This window comes from Heliconius melpomene, chromosome 10 (genome assembly GCF_056956725.1).
Source record: "Heliconius melpomene rosina isolate 202511_hmr_F chromosome 10, ASM5695672v1, whole genome shotgun sequence".
Taxonomy (NCBI): domain Eukaryota; kingdom Metazoa; phylum Arthropoda; class Insecta; order Lepidoptera; family Nymphalidae; genus Heliconius; species Heliconius melpomene.
This window is the reverse complement of record NC_140398.1, coordinates 14,331,515-14,353,837: the sequence shown is the minus strand read 5'-3', so window position 1 is coordinate 14,353,837 and position 22,323 is coordinate 14,331,515. Positions and strand designations below refer to the sequence as shown.

At 33.8% G+C, this 22,323-nt stretch overlaps 1 protein-coding gene across 1 annotated transcript in view; it reads left to right on the top strand.

Annotated features, from left to right (window-relative positions):
- Positions 1-22,323, top strand: part of LOC146535808 (uncharacterized) — a 60,588-nt gene that overhangs the window by 20,862 nt on the left and 17,403 nt on the right. The window contains exon 2 of the mRNA XM_085191522.1: positions 20,371-20,456. The gene's annotated coding sequence lies outside the window, so the exon portion shown is untranslated. The remainder of the gene's footprint in view (positions 1-20,370; positions 20,457-22,323) is intronic.

Below are 22,323 nucleotides of genomic sequence, written 5' to 3'. Positions count from 1 at the left end.
TCTAATGTAAAAGAAACACGCAAATGTATACGTTATCAGAATTATTATATTTTAGTTTATTCTCAATTAATTGAATTTCCATCCAGAAATTTGTGCCGCCATTGATGATGATAATGACTTAAATAGCTATAACAATTTTGAAGCTGTTCGATAAAAAAGTCGTTTAATGATGCTTTAATATCTTGAAGTTAATTTATCGTTTCGTAAGTTTTTTTTATACTTTTGCCTCTGATGATTAATTACATTATTAAAATGGAAGTCCGAATATAACATAGGTACTTTAATAAACCGTTCTTATAACAAGTTATTTTATAAGCTACTATACACTACTGTATAAAATCTCAATTTATATTTGGCTTTTTGTATTGCATGTATTGTATCGTATTGTATTGTATGTATGAAAGGAAATTGTGAAAACATTAAAATGAAAATCCTTTGCCGTTTCGTTGCATGTAAAGGAATATCCTAACAACCTCCTAGTGAACGGAAACAAAAAAAAGAAATCCATGTTGAATATCGAAATGGGACCACACACTCGCTCGCCTGCGCACATCTCTTGTTAGTCTAATGATATGCACATTTATTTGAAATCTCCGAGGTTTATACTAGAATATATATACATTCGTACCTATACAGAATGTAGGTGGTGCTTTGGTTTATTTAGACGTTTGCCTTATCATTTCCATAATAAAAAAGTGTATAGTTCACACTAACGATCTTTGTATTTCTGTTAAGCTAAGTAAATAACATTTTAATACGTTTGTATTTGATTATCACATTTGCATGCAAAGTAAGCTGAAAATCGTTTCGAGGAAAACTACCCTTTCCTTTGAATACAGGCCAAATTATCGTGTTAACTGGCACAGCGCCCGCTTACTAAACTTCTATTATATTTAATACTAACAAATATCTATGTAATATAGAAACTAAAACATTAAATATAATAGATACAGAATAATATTATTAAAGTTATTTATAAATAAAAAATATATATTAAATGGTGGAAATATTTGTTTGTGCAAAGAATGCAAAAAAAAATGACAACAACATAAAAACATATTTCCCATACTATGCAATTATACCATCTAACAAGCAAGTCGTTTGTACATCCTGTGAGTCGGTCACGAGTATTGTAGAAGTCATGGCTTGAACTTTAAATACTGTTATAATATCAGACTTTAGTTACTAAGTTTGTATTTAAATGAACCGCCCAAGGCGTGCATGTTAAACAATGATAATTTCTATAGACCCCCAATGATATAGTAGAGTAAAACGATTTAATTCCTTACTGAAAAATAAACTTTATGTTATCAGCTTTAAAACAATAGTTCCATGTAAATATCTCTTATGGTATATATGTCTGTACGTACACAAGTCGTGTAGGGTGCATATTGCATAGCTATTCACTTCTCTAATCTGCATACGGACAAGCCCGACTAACGCATCTTATCTAGTATTTGACATGCAATTCTAAGCCGCAGGCAGAAACGTACGCCCTAATTAAGACTAAACAATTACAACGTATAAAATAACTTCAACTTTTTAATTTTCCGGTCTAAACAGAATAAAGTCCACACAGTATTTCATTAACAAAGCCATTATTTTTTTACCAGTCGTGGCTATTATCCAAATGTTATAATATTTCATTTGAATTTTACAGCTGCCTTTATAATACACATTTCAGTTTTATAATGTTTGCAAATAAAGACGTCAACGTTTTCGTTATTACTGAGAAATAAATATTCCACCCATAATAATAAAAGCTGTAAGCTACCTAGTTATAAAGCGTGATGGATGATTTGGCAGGTACTCCGGAGAAAAATAGATTTTTTTTCATATTTAATAGAAAAAGCTTCGCCCAAACATAAACACGTCTATTATTCGGTTAACAATAGTATCTCAAACTGGTGGAGCGAATTCGAATCGGTTACGGCTGTTTAACATTTTTAATCGATCTTTTTGTATTCAGTATCAATAGCCGTTAATAACAATTTCATCTCATTAATAAAATCAGTGGAGCAAGGGAGGAAGCAAGGGAGGAAGCTTTTACCATCTAAAAGGTTCATATTCGTATTTTTCGTTTTGTTATAACATACATTAATATCATTTAATGTTTTCATTCCAGTCGAATAATGTTTCGTGACATAAAAGGGGTTCTCTGTCACGGCGCGTGCGTAATTATTATATATTCCCCTATGATTAATATATTTAACAAAATTTCCATTATACTACTATACCTTTTTAGCATATTTTAGTAATTAATGGAAAAAACGTTTTTTTATGTTCATTTTTTGTCGACCCAATTCTAGTAGAGGTATTTTAATAGAGGCATTGCGTGTTGATTGGCGGAACTCAACTCCGTGCTTTGCCTTGTAGATATTTAACATTACATTTCCTCGAGTGGGAATTGAACCTCCAACCAGTTTCGTTTACAGTCCCATACTTGTGCCTCTACACCATGACTAGCCTCAGGGCCTTTGTTTTATAAAACCGTTAATTAAATTTTTTAAATAATATTCAGTTTATCTTATGGAATGTTTACCCTTTTTAGTAATATTTAACATTAAAACGTTCCACACAAATAGTTTTTCTAAAACTACCCAATTTTCACGCTTCATTGCAGCTATAGAAATTTCTATCAGCACTCATATTATTCATCTTTACAATATTTCTGCGTCCATAATTGTATAACTGCTAATTTATTTCGACGTCCGCACTCCCGCAGACCCGTTTAGCGTAGAAAAATTAAGTAATTCATTCAGCATGAAAGGGTAGACTGTATTTGACGTAAAAAAGCGGGGTATGAAACCATCATTGGAAATAGACGCGCATGGCTGGCTCCCAACGGGCTGCCTCGTTCAACCGTCGGACGCATTCTTATTCCGATGTTTAGATAAACATTAATAGGTCCCCATTCAACTCTATCTAAGTTCCCTTGTTTCAATTATTTCTGGACAACGATTTATATGTATTATTTCAATGCGTTATCAGAGCGCGTTTCCTAATTAAGCATGCGGTGTATTTGATGCTATCTGCACGGACGCCCTCGGTTCAGGTTTACATTTACCATAATTAATCATATGCAGAGTGCATACAAAATGTTTATTTGGTATAAAAACCTGAATAGGCTTTCGTAGTTAAAATTTTACTTTAGAAATGAAGGATCCGTGTCAAGTAGTTCCATGTAGCTTGAGTTTTCGTTGTTAGCAGCAACCACACGAGTGCTCGGCAAGCAAGCTAAGTCGGAACGGCGGCTAATGAAGATATGCGAGCGCACTCGACCGTGTAAACAAGCGCGGCCCGAGGCCCTGTTTCTGTTTGCTCCCGCGGGATTAGTAATTTAAAAGTCAATGCGGACACTCGAAAGGGTCAATCGCATTGCGCTCGGTATTGAAAACAGATACCCTTTTCTGTATTCCGGCGGTGGTCCAGTCATGAAAGTTATAAGGGCTGAGTTGTTGAACTATGTAATTGACTCGGTCCTGTGGTCGCAAGCTTTGTTCGCCGGGGGGCAGATAATCGAAAGCGCCTCTGGTTGCCCCCCAATGATGAGAGAGAAACAATACGAAGTTGATATGTGGACGCCAGACGGTCCCTTGTTTGATTTACAAAGAGCTATTTGCCCGAAGACTACCGACGGAGCAGGAAATTGTGCCCGGCCGACGGTTTCGACTACGCTAACACTTGTTCAATTACTTCCTTTCAACAGTTTAACTGTTAAACAAGTTAAAACGGCAGTCGTTTTAATATAGAATGGTCTGACCTTCTCTGATGGGATAATTTCCGTGACGTGAATACTGAAGCAGAAACTAATATGTTATATAGAAATAAAATGAAAAAAAAAGTAATGAAACTAAGCGACATGACGCCGCTTATAAAATAGACAAAAGTATTTAGCTTCAACACGAATAGCGAGCTATTTAAGTCTGAAGCGGTCCTCGTGCCATTAATTTTATTTTCTCGCACAAAACATGTCGGCTGTCGCAACGCATTATGTCGGGAGCGCCACACACAGTATTCAAACACCGTTTTATTTTGGTCAAACGTGGACGTTTCCAATGATTGACTTATCCGGGGGTAATTTGAGAGGCACTCGCACGGAGAGTGGTCGCGGTGCACGGAGCATCCCGGGACTACCTCTAGGTGGTAACTTAAAACCTCTCGAACGCTAAGCATCAGCGGTGACAGGTATTAAAATAAGATTCCTTTTATGTCACCGATGCATATATTAAAGACAGATACCGAAAGTGCCGGAAATGTTGGATTGGTTGACTACAATTTCTGTTTATCGCCTCTTAAGGAAACGATTTTTTTTATGTCAACTTATATATATATTTATTTATAACTTGTAAATTTTATTCTTAATGAAACTTGCATATATTTTATTTTATCTTAAAATCGGTCATTTTCTTTTGTTCTGAACGAGCTTGTAGGGTCCACTTTAATGGACAGGTTAAAGTTGCTACACCGGCTGTTTATGTTGTACTCTTAACCATTTACTTCTATCTATCTTAGTTAGAAGCGGAGAATTCTCTTTTGTTTACCAGAAGAAAATATTGACGATCCCTAGTGATTTAAGTCTTTTTTGTAGACAAAACCAATACGGACATAGCATCTGCGTGTTGTCTTTTTCAAATGGGAAACAACGTAACCCAATACTCTCCTCCGAACAGGATGAACTGGATGAAATGAACAAATGCTATTGTAGTGATTTAAATAGCAACACGACGTGACTTCCAGAAATAATCAATGACACACGTATAGAGTACGAGCTTAGCGAAATGAAAGGAAAATAAAAACCAGGATTGTTACGCCGTTAGCTGGCTTAACGCATCACCATATTTCAATCGTACAGCCCGCTTAGCTTCCAAAAAGAGCATCGAATTTATTACAAAGTGCGCATACTACGACCCCTACCTATTATTTATGGCATTCGGTTGGTCTGTCACAAAAAACGGACGGGTGCTCCGAATGTCTCAGCGGGTAGCTGTTGAATATAAGCTGCAACAACACATACTTCCTTTAGACTTGGAAAGAACAATATTCATTTTATATTATATAGATACTTATGATCTTCCTTCTGTTAGAAAAAACATTAAGAGTATTTATTTTTTACTGGTATTCATGTATCGGAGAGTAATCAGAATTTATAGAATCCATTGCATTGGAGATAGATTTTAATGTGAGCCATGTGGTAGCAAATGTGGGAACCCCGCCAAGACATTGCCCCACTAAATGATTTTGTTACTCCATTGTTATGTTGTTACAGCGACCATTTATATTCAATAGTACTTTTTTAATGTGTTTGTTTAACTTACTTTATTGAATTTTAGTATTTATTATGAATTGGTTTAAGATTTATGTATAATTGATTATTATCATATAAAAGATATAGAAAAAGAGAGAAAGAAATGAGGCTAGTCGTAGTACTTATAGGGGCACAAATATGTCACTATACAAGCGACAGGTTGTGGGTTCGATTCCCACTCTAGAAAAATAAAATGCTAAATATTTTCATTTCTTCGCACTGGTGTCGAGACATAACGCAGTGTTGAGTTACGCTACTCAACCCGCAATGTCCACAGAATTCGTTGGAAACTGGGGAACGCAGTGTCTTAACACTAGGCTATCTCTGCCTATCCTGCTAGATGTGCTATACGGAATGAGGTTAAAAAATTATAGATATCTATACAAAAACACACATTTCATAAACTTGCTTATATATTATCTTATGTACGTACTTACAATATACTATTATTGAATAGACATTAAAAGCTTGTTAAAACCCAGGTGTAAGCTCTTCACCCCACTCACTTGACAAGTGCTTCAAAGATTAACCGGAAACGCTAAAAAATTGCTTCCACAAATCCACAGGGAGAGATGTCATTGAGTCTCTTGAATTAAGAAAAGAAGCGTACTATGCACGATTCGTCTAAAGCCTCTTTGTTATTTAAGAATACTTAAAAGCTATTTATAAAGGGAGTAATTATTGTAAATTATGAAAAGCAAAACATCTGCATTTTACACTATAGACAGCCAGCCTATATGATGAACAAAGCCAAGACTGGTTCGAGTGTTAATCCCGAAATCTGTACAAATATCACGAATCGGGCCGACGGCTATCTTCTCACGTTTGTTGACGACTTAAACTGTGATAATATTTATTAAATGGTTCACTCGAAACGAACGACAGCTATAAATGAGCCTGTAAGACCATTAGGCGTCTCCCAAGATTTACTGTACTCGGTGACCACATTTTTTCCATGTGTATTTTGATACTGCTTCGGAGTTTTTAGAATTTGGACTGTGCTATGTTTATAACTATTTTACTTGTAATTAGTATTTATTACAAGCGGGTTTCGGGTTTGCCTCGAAACGAGATGATCTCGAGTTTGAAAGCGGTTTCAAAGTGAGTAATGTGGTCGAGGGACGGATGAGTTGAGCAATTAAAGCGGTTCTTGTATGAGAATGCCGTCCAAGATGCAGTATACGATAACGGTAGAATTCATGTAAAGGCCTGCGACATATAGGGAAAAAAGCTACTGGTTGAGGGTTCGATTTCCACTCGAGAAAAAAAAATATTTCATTGTTTAATTTCTCCGCTCTGGTGTTGCAAAAGCTCGGCGTTGAGTTTCGCCACTGAACACGCTTCCAGAGTTCGACGAAAAATAGAGAGCGAAGTGTCTGATTACTAAGTTCCCTCTACCTAGCCTGCTGTTTCTGGGATAGAACATGAAGCTAAAAAAAAAAAACTAACTAATCCTAATCTATATATAGTTAGGTTACAAGCTTGGCTACAAGAATCACTTTTAATCACGCTGTCCGGCCCACACAAATCGATAGCGTGCTAAAGACATTGACAAAAACGGCAACCACTGTTGTGAGAATTTGCCTGCCATCTGCCGGGAACACGATACTACGAAATTAATGTTCTACTTAACGCTCAAATAAACTGGCTCTTACCCCCCAAGCCCCCCACCAGACCCATCGTTCCATATAAATCATATGTTAATTGAATCATATGCTGCACGTCAAAAGTAATTAACGAAAGCTGCGATACGCATCAGCCACATGTGTTTTTTTTAATAAAGTCTCAACTTGGCTTCCTCTCGCACACGCGACTCACTCGAGATAACATCGAGAGCCATCTTTAATATTTATAAAATGAAAATTATTACTCTATTCAGTGAGTTATAATGACTTTATTATATTAAAGTTCATTGTAAAAGTAAATTGGTATGGTGATGCTGCGGGCACTGTACCAATTGCTTAGGCAGATGTGATGACATTTTTTTCTCATTATGGCTGTTGCATTGAAATTTATCTTTAATATATATTTAAAGATGACACTTTAAATTGTTTGTGTATAATAATATAAATAAATTATAATGTTTTTAAAACAGATGTTCTTGTCCAAGCGTCACAAACAGCAGGCTTTTAATTTTATATACGAACGTTTGGTGGTTTGCGGTTTCAATAAATTATGATAGTTATAAAATAATTTGTGTATTTTAATAACAAGTGACGAGTTATAGATTTTTTTCTGGGTTTCACGCTGTATCCCGCTTCTTGTAGAGTAAGCAGTTAGTGTTAAAACACTCCACTCGCCACTTTTGCCTCAAGACCAAAGGGAATAAATAAAAAATAAAAATTAAATATTTAACTTCCTAGTGGGGATCGAACTCACAACTTGTCGCGTTTACAGTCACACACTTAATGGGCTTAATGGGAACTTAGTGTCTTAACAATTAGGTTCCCAGGTTCCTTCTGCCTACTCGACCATGCACGGCATACAGTATGTTGAAATATATATTTAACTATTATCTTATTTAATAAGTATTCCTTCAAAGTTTTATATACCGACGCGGCGCACGTCCAAATATATAACACTAAATTAATAGCGCTATACAACCTAAACGATGTCTAAGATGAGCTATAAAATGTTCCACAAGCGTACACCAATCACCTTAATGTAGCTACCATAAAAAAAAACCTTTTCGCCGTTCGCTATTCACATTTCTTCTGAATGTTTTCTCTTAATGAAATAAGGAATACACATTGAACACGTTGAAAGGCTACTAATGTTGTGTGAATTACTAAGGACTCATGTATCATCTATGAAACTATGGTTCAAAAAATATGTTTTTTTATAGCATTTTGAAAAATCAGCTTCACGTTATATCCCGAATAGTAAAGTAGGTAGAGGGAACCTAGTGGTAAGCAACCAGTCGCAATAGCCTCAATTTTTCTGTTAATGAAATAAAGAATACAAATTGAACCCGATGAAAGGCAAACTAATGTTGTGTAAATAACTTTACTAAGAACCCGTATATCATCTAGGAAACCATCATTTTTTGTAGCATTATTGTTCTGGCATTTTTCATCGCGGAATAAAATATGAATGCTATCGTGGACCCTCTCCAACCTGTAATGAGACTCTTGGGGGTACGAAGCAATATCGTAATACTCACCTTGGCCCCGGGTGACAAATACGGGGCATTCACGTGGAAACTGTAAATAATTTATAACCGCCTGCGCTTCGAGGTGAAGGCGACGGGTCTACCTCGTCGTGATGACAGGGCGAAGATACATTTAATATGTAGTTGTAATACGTGGGACTTCTTTGTTGTAACTATTACTATTATATTGCAAATTAAATCGTTGTAAATTGAACTAAAATTAAAAATCACTCGTTCAGTTTAATTTGACACTCGGCGATCAGTAGACTGCAAGCGCAAGTACATTTTCTCACTGGGGGTTGTCTTGCAAGTACTTTAAAGGTCTTGGCCTGAATTGCATTAGATTATTCATTCATTTCTTCATTTTCAAGCGTTTCGAGCGTGCCAATTGTACGCAATCCACTTCGCCAATGTTACGTTGTATGGAAAATACTACTAATTTGAGGAAACGTAAGTGTCTTAATGGGAACGGAGTGTCTTATCACTAGTTTCAACGGTTCCCTCTGTCTACTCCGCTATTCTCGGGATACAGAGTGAAGCTAGAAAAAGAGATAATTGTAAACAATGATAGAATACATGTACAAAAAGAGATCCAATAAAAATACAACCTTCACCTATAACAAAATGAACAAACAAAAACATTTACAGTATATAATATATATATATATATATATATAGCATATTAATATTCGACTGCTAGTAACTAATATAGTATACTAAACGACGAGACGTGATGAAAATTCATTTACGCGTCACACAAGGATCAAAGGTGATGACTGGTAATAACTATTTCATCTTCAAAGCTGTTGTTACATATACCTACCTACATTAATATATTAATTTATTTCGTCCTGGAAACAATCGTGTTCCCTAAGAGCTTCCAACCTGAAAGTTGAATATGAAATAGCTCATAAAATGGCCATAAAGGGCGGTGAGGAGCTTTAGGCGAGCTTTTAGAGTGATCGGCACTTTTATTTGTGTGGTGCAGCTGTTTTAGAGCGTTAATAACTTAATTCGTCAGAGTTGACGGCGCGGAAGGGAATTTCTAAACGTCGCTATACTGGTTACATGTGTAGGCGCCGGGAAATATGTTGTTATAGATTTATTTATATTTCTTATAATAATATTATGAGGCTAGTCCGTTGAGTTCCGATACTCAAGACGCCTCCAGAATTCACCTGAAAAAGAGGAGAGTGTCTTAACACTAGGTTCCCTCGGCCTACTCAACTTTATCTTTTTTTCTTACGATAATATTTACACGTTACTAAAACATTATTATAGAAACTATTTTAACTGGGCTTATATTTCAAATATCAATAAAAAATAGAACAACAAAACAAAACAATAACAAAAACTGTCTATATAGAAAAAAAGTTATTTATTAAATGGTATATAAGATTTAAATCGTACTTAACTAAAACGTGTTGCTATAATTCAATACTATTTTCATCTCTTCTTTACATACCCAAAACAAATGGAGTTTTACTGTCCGCAGAACCATTTGTGTTTATCAATGCTTCTTTAGGAGCTTAGTTATTGACTGTTCCAACGGTAGCTATTTTGGGTGGAGTTTAAAAGGATAATCGTTATAACACCCTCGTCGATCTGAAATAGTTATATCAATCAACATGGTTGTTACTGACAAAGTTTTAAAAGAGGATAAGTCTTTTAAGTTTTAACTTATGGCTTGAGTGTAATTTTTATTACTATAACCAATATGTTTGTGCTATAAAAATAAAATCAACTTTAAGTTTATTTATATTTGTTTATAATATAAAAATCTCAGAGAGTTATTAAATATAGACAAGCTTCTAGTAGACAATTTAATTAACAAATAATAACAAGAAAAACTTATTGTAAACACTAAATTACACCAAGCGGGCTGTTCAGTTCAGAGTTATTCTTATGAGAACTGTCATCATATTCGTTTTTATTTCTACATTCAAATAAGAACTTGTAGTAATAAGTTATATGCAAATATAATCCCAAGTGCGTAAGTATTAAAGGTTTAATTCCCACAAGTGTTTTTGGTGTCGTGTCCACGCAACTTCAAATTTAGATGGTCTTACAATCCTCCTCGACGCGTGGATGGAAGCCACTTTAGAACTTGTCAAGTATTGCTCACCTTATTTTTATAAGGCAAGCCAACATTAAATAGACAAGTACTCTTAAGCAGTTAAGCTCTAAATAAATTGTTAACTATTTACTTTTAGTTTGATCGTTACGAGCACATTTTAGTCTCACAGTCGGTTGGTATTTTTAAGAGGAATTTGGTAGAAAAACATTATGTTAGCAACGTTTATTTATACTTTCATATGAAATTAGAAGAGAAATAGTTTGCTTTTTTTTAGTTAGCGGTAATTTATTTTATTTTGAACAAAAATGTTTTTGAATAGTTAGAAAATGTTATTAGGTACAGAGAACCTGGGAACCTAGTGTTAAAACATTCCATTCCCATTCCGTTACCCACTTTCCGCTGAATTCTAGAAGCAATTGTATATTATTGAAAACTATTTGAACAATTCAAAACAAAATTATAAAAAAAAATCAATGAGTTGCAGGTAAACCTATCTAACGAAACTAACTCCCAAAATCGTGGTAAATACGTCAAAGAAACTACTTAAACCATCCAAAGGTATTCTACCGCGGTAAGCACTAATTGGAGACACGTATCTACAGTTTTAGCTCAGGAATCGACAGTTCTTGTTTGATTAAACGCTACGGGAATACTCAAATAGCTACCATTTCGCTGTATTTCAATAGGCACACCCATCTCTTAATTAACGGAACTAGCACACTGCTTGGCTCTTTTACGTGAGAAAATATGGTACCTTGCAGTGATTGTCGAAAGTTTTCTGTTCTACATTTCATAAATTAGCATTTTCTCTGGTGAGGTGAGGTTTAGGTTAGAAAAAAATAAAAAATAGCTTCAAGCACCTGCACACAGCAAGGTAGAGGGGCCCTAGTATTAAGACAGGCCGTTCCCGGTTTTTCGCTGAGCTTTTGGAGGCGTGCGTGTTGAGTGGCGGAACTAAACGCCGGGCTTTTGCCTAGGTGCCAGAAGAAATTAAAATAATAATAAATAATAATTTATTATCTAGAGTGGGGATCGAACTCACAACCGTCACATTAGATTCACTTTCTTCTGCCCCTAGGCCACGAAAGCCTCAAGAAATCAAGTTATTAGCATTATAGAAAATAAACGTCCACACAACCCACGTTGTCCACTTCTAGAAATAACTAGCTACTCCTTATTGAATAACGGAACGGAAAGACCTAGGATTAATTCTATTATTTGCAATTGTATTTTCCTATTAATATTTGTCCTGAGGCCGTGTTTCGAGAAACGAAGGCTATATTGATTTCGGATTAATGACATTAGTTCTATTCCTTTCCTTCCTGCATTCATTTACCCAACATGGGAACCACAAGAAAATCTCATTAGATTAGAAAAAGCTTTGAAGATTAGTAAATTAATTACAATAATTTATCTTCTTTGTCTTTTATTATCGCTTCGTGCAAAATTGGTACTGTACTAAACGCAATCTATGGTTTTGGGTTCGATTTCATTTGGTGATTTTTGGTACTATATACATATGTGGAGAAGTTTAAAAAAGTTTTTTTAATATTATGTTATAAAATTTTCGTTACGAATTCTGTTGTTATAAGAAACCATTATTGTATTAAATAATACTTTTAATTTTACTTTCACGCTGTATCCCGCATTTAGCAGGCTTATTGCGTTATAAGTGTTAAGACACTCTAAATTTGAATTAAAATTTACTACTATAGAACACTTATAAGAATCTATTATTAGTTCCAATTACATTTAGACTCGTAACAAACCATGACACGAAATGACGACGGTCATAACACATACCCATTTTGTAAAAGTAGGTATATATAAGCATATAAGTATGCTCGGCCCGAATTGTTAAAGGGACAATGAATGGTGTCATTTAGAGTAACCTTGTTAAAATAAACATAACGGTTGTACGTAAAGGAAGTAATTAAACATTTATGTGCGTCTCCCAAATTTGTTAAAGCTCCAAGTTAGAATGGTGTATATGCTTACATGCTCTTACTGTGTACGTATATTGTTTTATAAGTTAACCAAAATTCGTATAGATTTACGTAGTAGGGTGGGCAGAGGGAACCTGGGAATCTAGTGTTAAGATACTTGGTTCCCATTATGACAGTTCCGTTTCTCATTTTTTGTGGGACTCTGGAGGCTTTGCTGTTGAGTGGCGGAACTCAATACCGCGTTTCAATTCGTTACCAGAGTGAGAAAATGAAAATAAGAAATATTTAATTCCCTCCAGTGGAAATCGAACCTACAATCTATCGCTTTTACTAGACTCTTACGTAGACTTGGATACTTTTGATAAATTGTTATTTATTACACAATAAATTATAGTTTCATAATAATACAGGTTGTGCTTTCGATGTATACCTAGGATAAGCATTTGTTTAATGAGAAGTCGGTTTTCATTGTTATCTGTTACCCATAACAAAGACGTAAGTCAATTGATCAGTTAAATATTTATTTATAACACTAGTACAATATTATTTATTGAATCGTTCACTATATTTACTGCGGCGATATAATTTAATTCTCACTAGAAAATAGAACTGTTCCCCTCAACCAGAGTATCTACAATCTTTGTCCACTAGAACCTGTACTTTACGAGTTCTGATTGTATTTCGCCTGAATTATTACAATCTAAAGAGTTAATCCGTACCGTATAAATATCGCGACGTGACAGCGGATACGGAACGTAATAAAGCCGGTGTAGTAATATTGTGACTGTCGCCGCCATTCTGAAGTTTATATCAAAATCTAACAAAGACCCACTCTTGATTCCAAAACGTATAAAAGTACGTACAATGAACGACCGCGTCAGATTATACGTATAAATTATTAGGTACTTTTGTTCAAATCGAAAGGCTGGCCGCGACCCATTCAATTACCCGGCTCAAGGAGTGCCGAGTTTTTCCCGATATTTGTGTAAGGGATTAGTCCCGGGATATCTGTTTCGGTATCTTCGTAAGATAAGTCCGAATATATGTCAACGTCGGACAACTAAGCCGATTATTTTAAATGTATTCACTTCCTTAATGGACGTCGTTTTTCAGCCGCGCCGCGACTCTTATTGAAGATTTGGTTGATCCGGCCAATGACTGGATGGTGTTATTGCTCATTTATCTGACATTTATTAAATTGTCTCTCCACTACCAGTAAGAGGATGATAAATATTATAGCTATGATTGACGCTACACTTTGGTTAATAATTTCAGAAGAGTTTGAGATAATAAGATGTGGTCCAATATTGTTTTAAAAATATATTTTTTATCTTCCTTAATGTAGATGGAATTTAGTGACCAATTCTCCGCTATCCTCATATCGATGTAACCTGTGCACAGCAGGATAGGAAGAGGGAATCTGAACCGGAGGAATATTTTACTTGTATAGACTAAATAAAGCTTAATCTTAAATATTTTCCATATTTATGAGTAGCTGCTAAAATCAAAACAACCAGATAAATAAGAAATGTTATAATACTCACCTTAACGACGATTAGATAGAACATTGTATATAAATTATGAATTTTATTAAAGCCATCTATACAAAGGTTTATCTTCGAATGGACCAAAAAGACATTTACGACCATGATAAGATGTCTTACTTCAAAACGTGGTATTGTAATATATTTTACATAGTACTGGCGTTTGATATAAATGAAAATATTGCGTAATAACAGTACACTCGCCCACCTGTAGAGGCATTGACAAATGCGTTCAAGAATTTACCGTATATTTTTGATCTAAAGATTCATAATAATCTAACACTTAACGAAATTGAAGTATCAACCCACTTACTTAGTTCTATATAAAGCGATTCTTCTAAGATATTTTTAGTATAATATATTATTACTTAGCAAGAGTGTTTTTCCCTTTTTATCTTAATCTATTGTTTTATGAGTAAAAATAGATGTAATCTAAATGTCAAATCTCGAACAAGAATCGAATTTGCTTTCACCTATTTTTATAACCTACTAAATATATAAAAACGGTAAACAAAACGTGTTTACGGGTATTGTAGCCACCACATCAATTACATGGAAGTGAGCAATTTTTCAAGAAAAATCTCATGGAATAAATTTTTGTGATAAACCCTGAAAGTCGGCGGCGGTAATGGAGGCCTTATTTTAAAAGCCAGCTTCGTGTCTAATCTGCCAGGTGAAAGGATGTTATTATTACAACAAATATTTTCTACATTTTTACGCGTACACCTGCTTTTGTCCCTAAAAACAAAGGTGGACTTAACTATAGCGTCGTTATTAGTTCGTTTCAAATTATGTTTAATATTGTTTTTAAATTTTGTAGTCTTAACTTAATAATTTTGTAGTCTTAACTTAATTACACTGTACTGAAATAAATATTAAGCTTTATTTCTATATGAGTTTGAATTAAGTTACTCAAATTTATCTAATAAATACGAACATATTTATCTTGTATTAATTAATAAAAACAAGCCTTTATTAATAAGTACTTAGTGGAAATATTTTAACAATTTAGGGTGGCTTGATGGAATTATAACATAGCTGATTAAAATTTTTGTAATGTAATTAAAGATAATAATAACAAATTAACACAAACAGCAGATAATGAATTAATATGATAGAAAGTTTTTTTCTAACTACTACTTAAATGCAGAGTAAAAAGAATGTTGAAATATCCTTTCTTTATTAGGTAAATTCATAAATCTAGCAATATATTTTTAATTTACAAATAGATAAATTCATAAGTACAAGATGAACGTTTGCGTGTAATATTTCCCCATAATTATGAAAGTTATTGCTAATCCTTGTTAGTAGGTATCTAGTTTTATGGGGATTGAAAGTACCAACGTATTTTACATTTTTTATACCTCACACGAATTCCGTTATGACACATGGTCGTATTAACAGAATTTTAATAATTATTTTAATGTGTACTGTCGATAGAAAAATACATTTCATATTTTTATCTTGAAGTGTTTTGTATTTTGGGAGGTGTCACAGGTAAAAAAAAATATGTCACTCATCTATATTATAACTTTGCATGAAAATCGAACCCCCAATCATCGTGTACACTAAGATATTTCACATCGTTATTTAATTTCTTGTTATTAAATGATAGTAGAAAATCACATTACAAATTGCTACTGGAATCGTGTCAGCGCAACTACAACAAAATATTTTTATAAGCTCGAGTCTGTTATTATTTATTCAATCGACCCCATTCCGCTATTTTACTTAGCCGAGCAGATAAAGAAAAATATAAACGTAGCTCGTTTATTCGCCATCCTCTCGTTCAGTGTTTTCAGCGTATATAAATTCCTAACCTCATTACTGTTCCGCTTCTTGAACAATAAAACTTATTTTTTAACAGCTGCCGTTTATTTCTGTATTACGAGTGTAGGGACTCTAGAATGGTATTTGAGGAAAATCATTTATTTCTATATTGTATAGTGAATTATGGTATCGTTAAACCTATTACTGTTACATTGGCGGGGTATTTTTTTCCATATGACATATATTGTTTTCATATTTTAATAGCCTCATCTTTCTCTTCAGACAATATATGATGTTGGCTTCCGTATTCCTGTAAAAGTTTCGTCTCTAAATGCATTAGAGCTGCGATCAAAAAAACTACCGATAAGTAAAAAATAATAAAAACAAGTATTCCTTTTTTAAAAAGAATTTGTCCATTAATATTTCTACTATATCTTTGCTAATATTTTATATTCACTCAGTTAACATTTTGACAAATAATATTAATCAAATCGCAGCAGTTATGTATTCGACAGTACGTGACCGGTATCGCGTGAGCCGTACAAGTTGGGGTTGCTCGGTTACATTATCACCTGTCTACATCACGTTTTACTATTATTATCGCCGTAGGCAAATACTACTTAAAATTCGCTTTTGTCTTACTATAAACAATATTTTGTATTGCGTGTTAAGAAGCGGAGCTCAACGCCGCACTTTAACTCGTTACCAGAGTGAGGGAACGAAACTATTAACCATTTGCTTGAGTGGGAATCGAACCCACAACCGTCGCGCACATGGTTTAATATAAAAGATCAGTAGGTATATTATTTAATGGTATACTTCACAAGTGAATTAGATCATACCAGTGAATGAAGAGATTATATAGCATCATAAAATATTAAAACTAAGCTATTTTCATAAAATTTATTAAATTAAATTACAGCACACTTAAAAGGCAGTTTTCAGCCTTCACATTTAATACGCACTCTAAGACCCGAGCTTGGTTTATGGTACGTAAATACTAGGTGCTTAATTATATATTAAAATATACGCAGTATATTTTAATAAAATTTTACATCCCATATTAGAAATCGTAGTTTTTTTAATAATCATTAGATAATTCAAAAAATATAAATAACGTACGTAACGTACGTACGTACGTACGTAACGTAAACGTATAAAGCAAAGTATGAAAAAAGAATCTAGTGGTGGCACACTCCGTTCTCCACTTTCCACCTGATTTCTGAGACATTGTAATGGCGGAGCTCATCTCCACACTTTGTCTTGTTCTTCAGAGAGGAATGAAAATCATTAATTCCTCCCTATGAAAATTCTTATTAAAATTCTTATTTATAATACAGATATATAAACTTATGTATAAACTGACTTCAGAATTACATTATACTGTACCGCATTACAAAATAAAATAACATCATAAATTTTTCATAACAAATATTACCCATCCCTCTTCTAACAACATAATATTTTTATTTATATAGAAAAGAAGATAAATTCAATACAATTTTCAGATATCATACGATAACATTGATGTCAATGTAACTAGTAGGTGTGCGGTACAAATGTGTACGTATAGGAATTGTCCATAAATAACAACCTACCTACTCCCGTCTCCGTCTCTCCTTAGGCTTTATACAATATATGACACCCTGTCGGGACTAATCTCAATGAATTCTATACGAAGATTAAATCAAGTAGCTCTGGGTATTAAGAGGCAATAGAAACTACTTGGGTCGTTATAATATTTTGGTATGGCGCGGGCGTTTATAATCTTATAACAATATGGTTTTGTGGAATAATAGTAGATAATTATTTCTATGATACTATTAAATTTAGTCTATAGTAGTACAGTGAGAATTTAACGCGATGATTGTAGGTTCGAGACAGAATTGAATGAAGATCTTATTTAATAATGCTTAGAATTTTTCCAGTCTGATTAGAAAACATAGTTTCGGTCAGCTTTTAAACATCTAAACAAAGAGGCAATTGATTAATCTTTTTGCTGTATAACCATTCAGAAGATTCGCGAAAATAAAAAATATAAAATTATTCTCATCATAATATGATTATTTTTTTATATAGGTACTGAGATTCGTAAGCTAAGTTGTATATTTTCTCGACATAATATAGCTATAATAGGTTTTCTTTCCACTTATTCTAACAAAAAAAGAACGGTACTATTAACTTTTATTACTAGGTTTTTTATGTTAACGTAAGTAACATGAACTCGTCGAAAAACAAGAAATACGTTATTTGCGTCCTTTATTCTGCTTGTATGAAACATGGCAAATTGCTTAATTGCGTAAGAAATATACTTTTTTTAGCTTCCCGCTGTAATTCATACACAGAAGGGTAGGTAGGGATAAACTAGTGAAAGACACTCTTTTCTCCATTTTCCACCGAGTTCTGGAGGCATTGCGTTTTGAGGCCGATATCAATTTCCTCATCTGGAAATGGAATCCACAACTTGCCACATTACATATAATTACATTATTATAAGCAAACAAAATTATTAAATTTATAATTTAATTGACACTTCTCTCTTTCTCTTTATTAAACTATGGTCTAGTCCAATAATCCAACGAAACATAACGACTATGAAAGAAAGAAAAACGAAAAATTTAACAGTTGCTTTAACTAAAATCCCCGCAATAGCTACGCAGTTTCTTGCTGCAAACGTTTCGTCTTAAAAGCGTTGGAAAATTTAAAGAGTTTCAAAAGAAAATTAAGGGGAATGGTGCAGACTGAGCGCTATCAAAGCCTGCATCTCGCAACTTTGTTACGTACAGCGAGTTATCTCGTTAGGGCGTTAAAAATAGACAAGCGAAATCCAAATTAATTTGTGATGATTTTTTCCTGCCAGCCAAAGGATATCCGGCTAATGAGCTAAACTTACTTTGCCTGGTTCGCTTGTAACAGGTGTGAGCTACGTTAGTTACGGAAATTATTTTTTAGCTTTTTTTCTGTTTTTGTTAATTGGGGAAAACTGTAAATACTGATTTCGTGTACATTTATTTAGTTTTTGAAATAATGTTTCGCTTTTCAACTTTTGAGCCAGTTCATACTTTAAAACTTAGCATCATGAACGCAAACAACCAATAAGCAACATAATTGATTTAATTTAAAGTGAAATATGAGATATCCAATATTTGTTTCATTTCAATTTATTTTATAATAAAAACAGTATTAAAATAGATACTCGACGGCCGCTCCCAACAACGCACGCTTTAGATAAATTCGTTTCATTTTTCACCCGCTCACGAGCCGTCACTCTGTAATCGCATCTGTTTCTTTTGGGAAGCTCAACCGCGAGAATTACAACATTACTCTTCTGATATGAACCCTTTAGCGAAATGTCAAAAGGTTTACTCTAACTCTCGAGGTAATAAGGTCTATTCACTGTGAAAACAAGAAATTCATACACCATTTGACGTGCGTGTTTGCAACGTACAAACACAAGTCCGACTTTTTCTTTTATATAGCGAAAGCTTCTAGCATTAATTTAAACTCGGGCAGTTGTTATACGAATGTAAATGTATTTAATCATTCTTTCTCTGTTTATTTCTTTTTATCTCACTTGTATAAGTAGCTGGCCGTATTCATCTTTCGTTATATGGAGATCTGACCGTTCATTATAAAAATGTTTATGGGTCGAAGGGGGGAATGAATAAAGTAAATAGGCCTTTTACTTATGACTGGCTTGCGAAAAAAGATTCAAATTCCGTAGGGTGCGCAGGTGAGTAAGGGTTGGGGGCGTCAGGTCCTATTTGGGTTCGTCCATGCGTCCAAGCAAACACTTCCACATGATTGAAGGACGACAGTTGCCTGGGACACCTCTGTATGTGAGACTTCTCTACGCGTATTGTTTAGAAAATAGTTTTACTTTTATTGTACAGTTTCGATGCGGGTGCCATTTATGGTCTATAGAGAACAAAATAAATAAAACTACGTTATTTATATTTTAACGACAATTTACAAAGTATTTAATAAACCATTTTAATGTTAAACAAGAAAAAATATACATGAATTATAGAGATTCGTAAAGCTTGTTGGAGTAATATAGCTTGTTTATGGAGGTCTTCTTTATGAACCTTAAACGAGAGAATCCTTTATCGATTCATTACATAATGGTTGTTATGGTCGGCCAAATAGATAATAAATTTGATGTGTTACATCCATTAGGATCTCTAGAGATAATATTACATATTACGTGTTTTTTATGTGCATGGCATATTAAAAGGACGAATAAATTTTAATATACAATGGTCACTTGTTTCTATTTAATATTAGTTAAATATTATTTTTAGTTTCACGCTATATGTTGACCATAGCAGCATAGGCAGATAGAACCTGCTAACCTAGTGTCAAGATATTCCGTTCCCAACTTTCCCCCCATATCGAAAGAACACCTACCTATATTTCAATCCAAAGAGGGGTAAAAAACCCACAACAATTGCGTGTACTTGGACACGCCTATATCAATTATATTATTAAAAAAAGGAAAAATTATATACGAATTTACATATATAAAAATTTTATTAATATTTTGTTTGTTAATATTAGTTTTATTGTTACAGACGCACAGATTTTAACGATCTGATTACAAAGGCCCATGATTCCGCACAACGAAAGTTTATAACACCAAGCCACTGCCTATACTTAGGTGAGTATTTTATTTATCTATTTATTAAGCTTTGCATATATATTATAGTTATTAGGCTTACAAAATAAGCATTTTTTAGCTGGACGCTTTATCCTGCATATAGCAGGGTAAGGCAGAGGGAACCTGGGAACCTAGTGTTAAAAACCTCCGTTCCCTACTTTCCGCCAAATTCTAGATGCAAGACGAATTGAGTGCGAAATTTAACGCCGCCAGAAAGTATACTTAGCTAAAGTAAGAAAAAACGCACCTAAATAATTTTCTTATCATAATTACTTAAATATAATTTAGTATTAAAACATCTCCGTAAAAAACAATTTCTTTCCCGATACACTTCTACTCTATACTAGAACATATACAAAGAACTAAGTGTTGCAAGGACTTTTACACTAGAATTAAGCGAGCATCAATATTCCAACAAGGTTGCAAGGTTTTTCAACAGCGACACCTGAGAGTCGTCCCCGCTTTGTTTCCTCTAAGCCGAGCTTTGCAAATGTTAAACTATTTGTTGTTAAATTGAAAAACTGTTTCGTATAACTGCAACAGTTTGGTTCCACTGTTCAAATTTAAATCCAGTTCCACTGGTCCTTTCTAAAAGACCGTTGAAAGCTATACGATGTTGCAAAATTGTCTCTAAAAAAGATGGCGGGACGTTTTTATTTCGTTTTTGATTTAGTATCGACAAATATTCAATTGAAAAAGGTTATGGAAAACAAATAAACTTTATGTACGCGGTTTTCTGAATTGCTGCTATGTCTAACGATTGCTCGGTACTCGTAATACTGGGTATAACTGTACTGAATTCTGTTGAGAAATATGTCATTAGCATTCTCTACAAATGACTTTAATCTTTTAGAATAAATGGTACTTATATATAACTAGGAATAGGGCTGACAGACGTACATGTTTAAGAAATTCCTTAGGGTGCGATAAGTATATGTCATTATTAGTGACTAGGCGATAAGTATGGTATTTATTCCTGTTCCGTTTACTTAATTTCTACAATATTTTATAACTTATGGAATTTTATAATAGATATTAATAGTTTTTTCCCCGAGTCAGTATCAAACACACTACGTCGCGATGGCCTATTATATGCGAATAACTTTTATTAAAATGTAGCAACCTCAAAATTCAAATAAATATATATAAAACGACTTATATGTAATTTCTACATCCGTGAAATACAAATAAATAAATTGACAAGTTTCATTATTGTAACTTAAAAACATATTTATTCTCAACACACATTGGACGATTGGCCGATAATAAATACGCACGATATAATAAAAGAGCAATAAATCAATCAACAACAAACTTTTCCAAATAACCCTTTAAAGGGTTAACTGGATTTGGTTCAGTTTCACGCACTCCTGCGTCCGTGAGGTGCTGTCAAACATGTCCACATACAAAATATGACCAATCATTTTTCAACGACATTCCCTTTGAACGTACGAGTACATACATGGCCGTCAGTGTGTTTGACTGATGCTTATTTTCAAATATGTCAAATGCCTTAGAATGTGGGAGGATAGAAGTGGTATCCTTAATTAGTAATACATCTGTGTTAAATAAAATTTAATATAGAGAATATGCATTGAAAAAGTACGTGAAATATATTTAGATTTGACTTAAAAATATGAGAATCTGTTAGCAAGATTTATTACCCCGAGTGGGAATCGAATCCACAATTGTCGCGTGCACTGTTGCATGGGCACCAGCCCTGCGACACGACCGCCTTGAGTTTGATATTTGGATTCATCTAGAAAATATCTAACATTGGGTATATACGGTCATTAATATATTAAATTGATATACCTTTATTATTTAATTTTAAAAAACTAAGTCTTTAATTACACGTCTAGTCCAA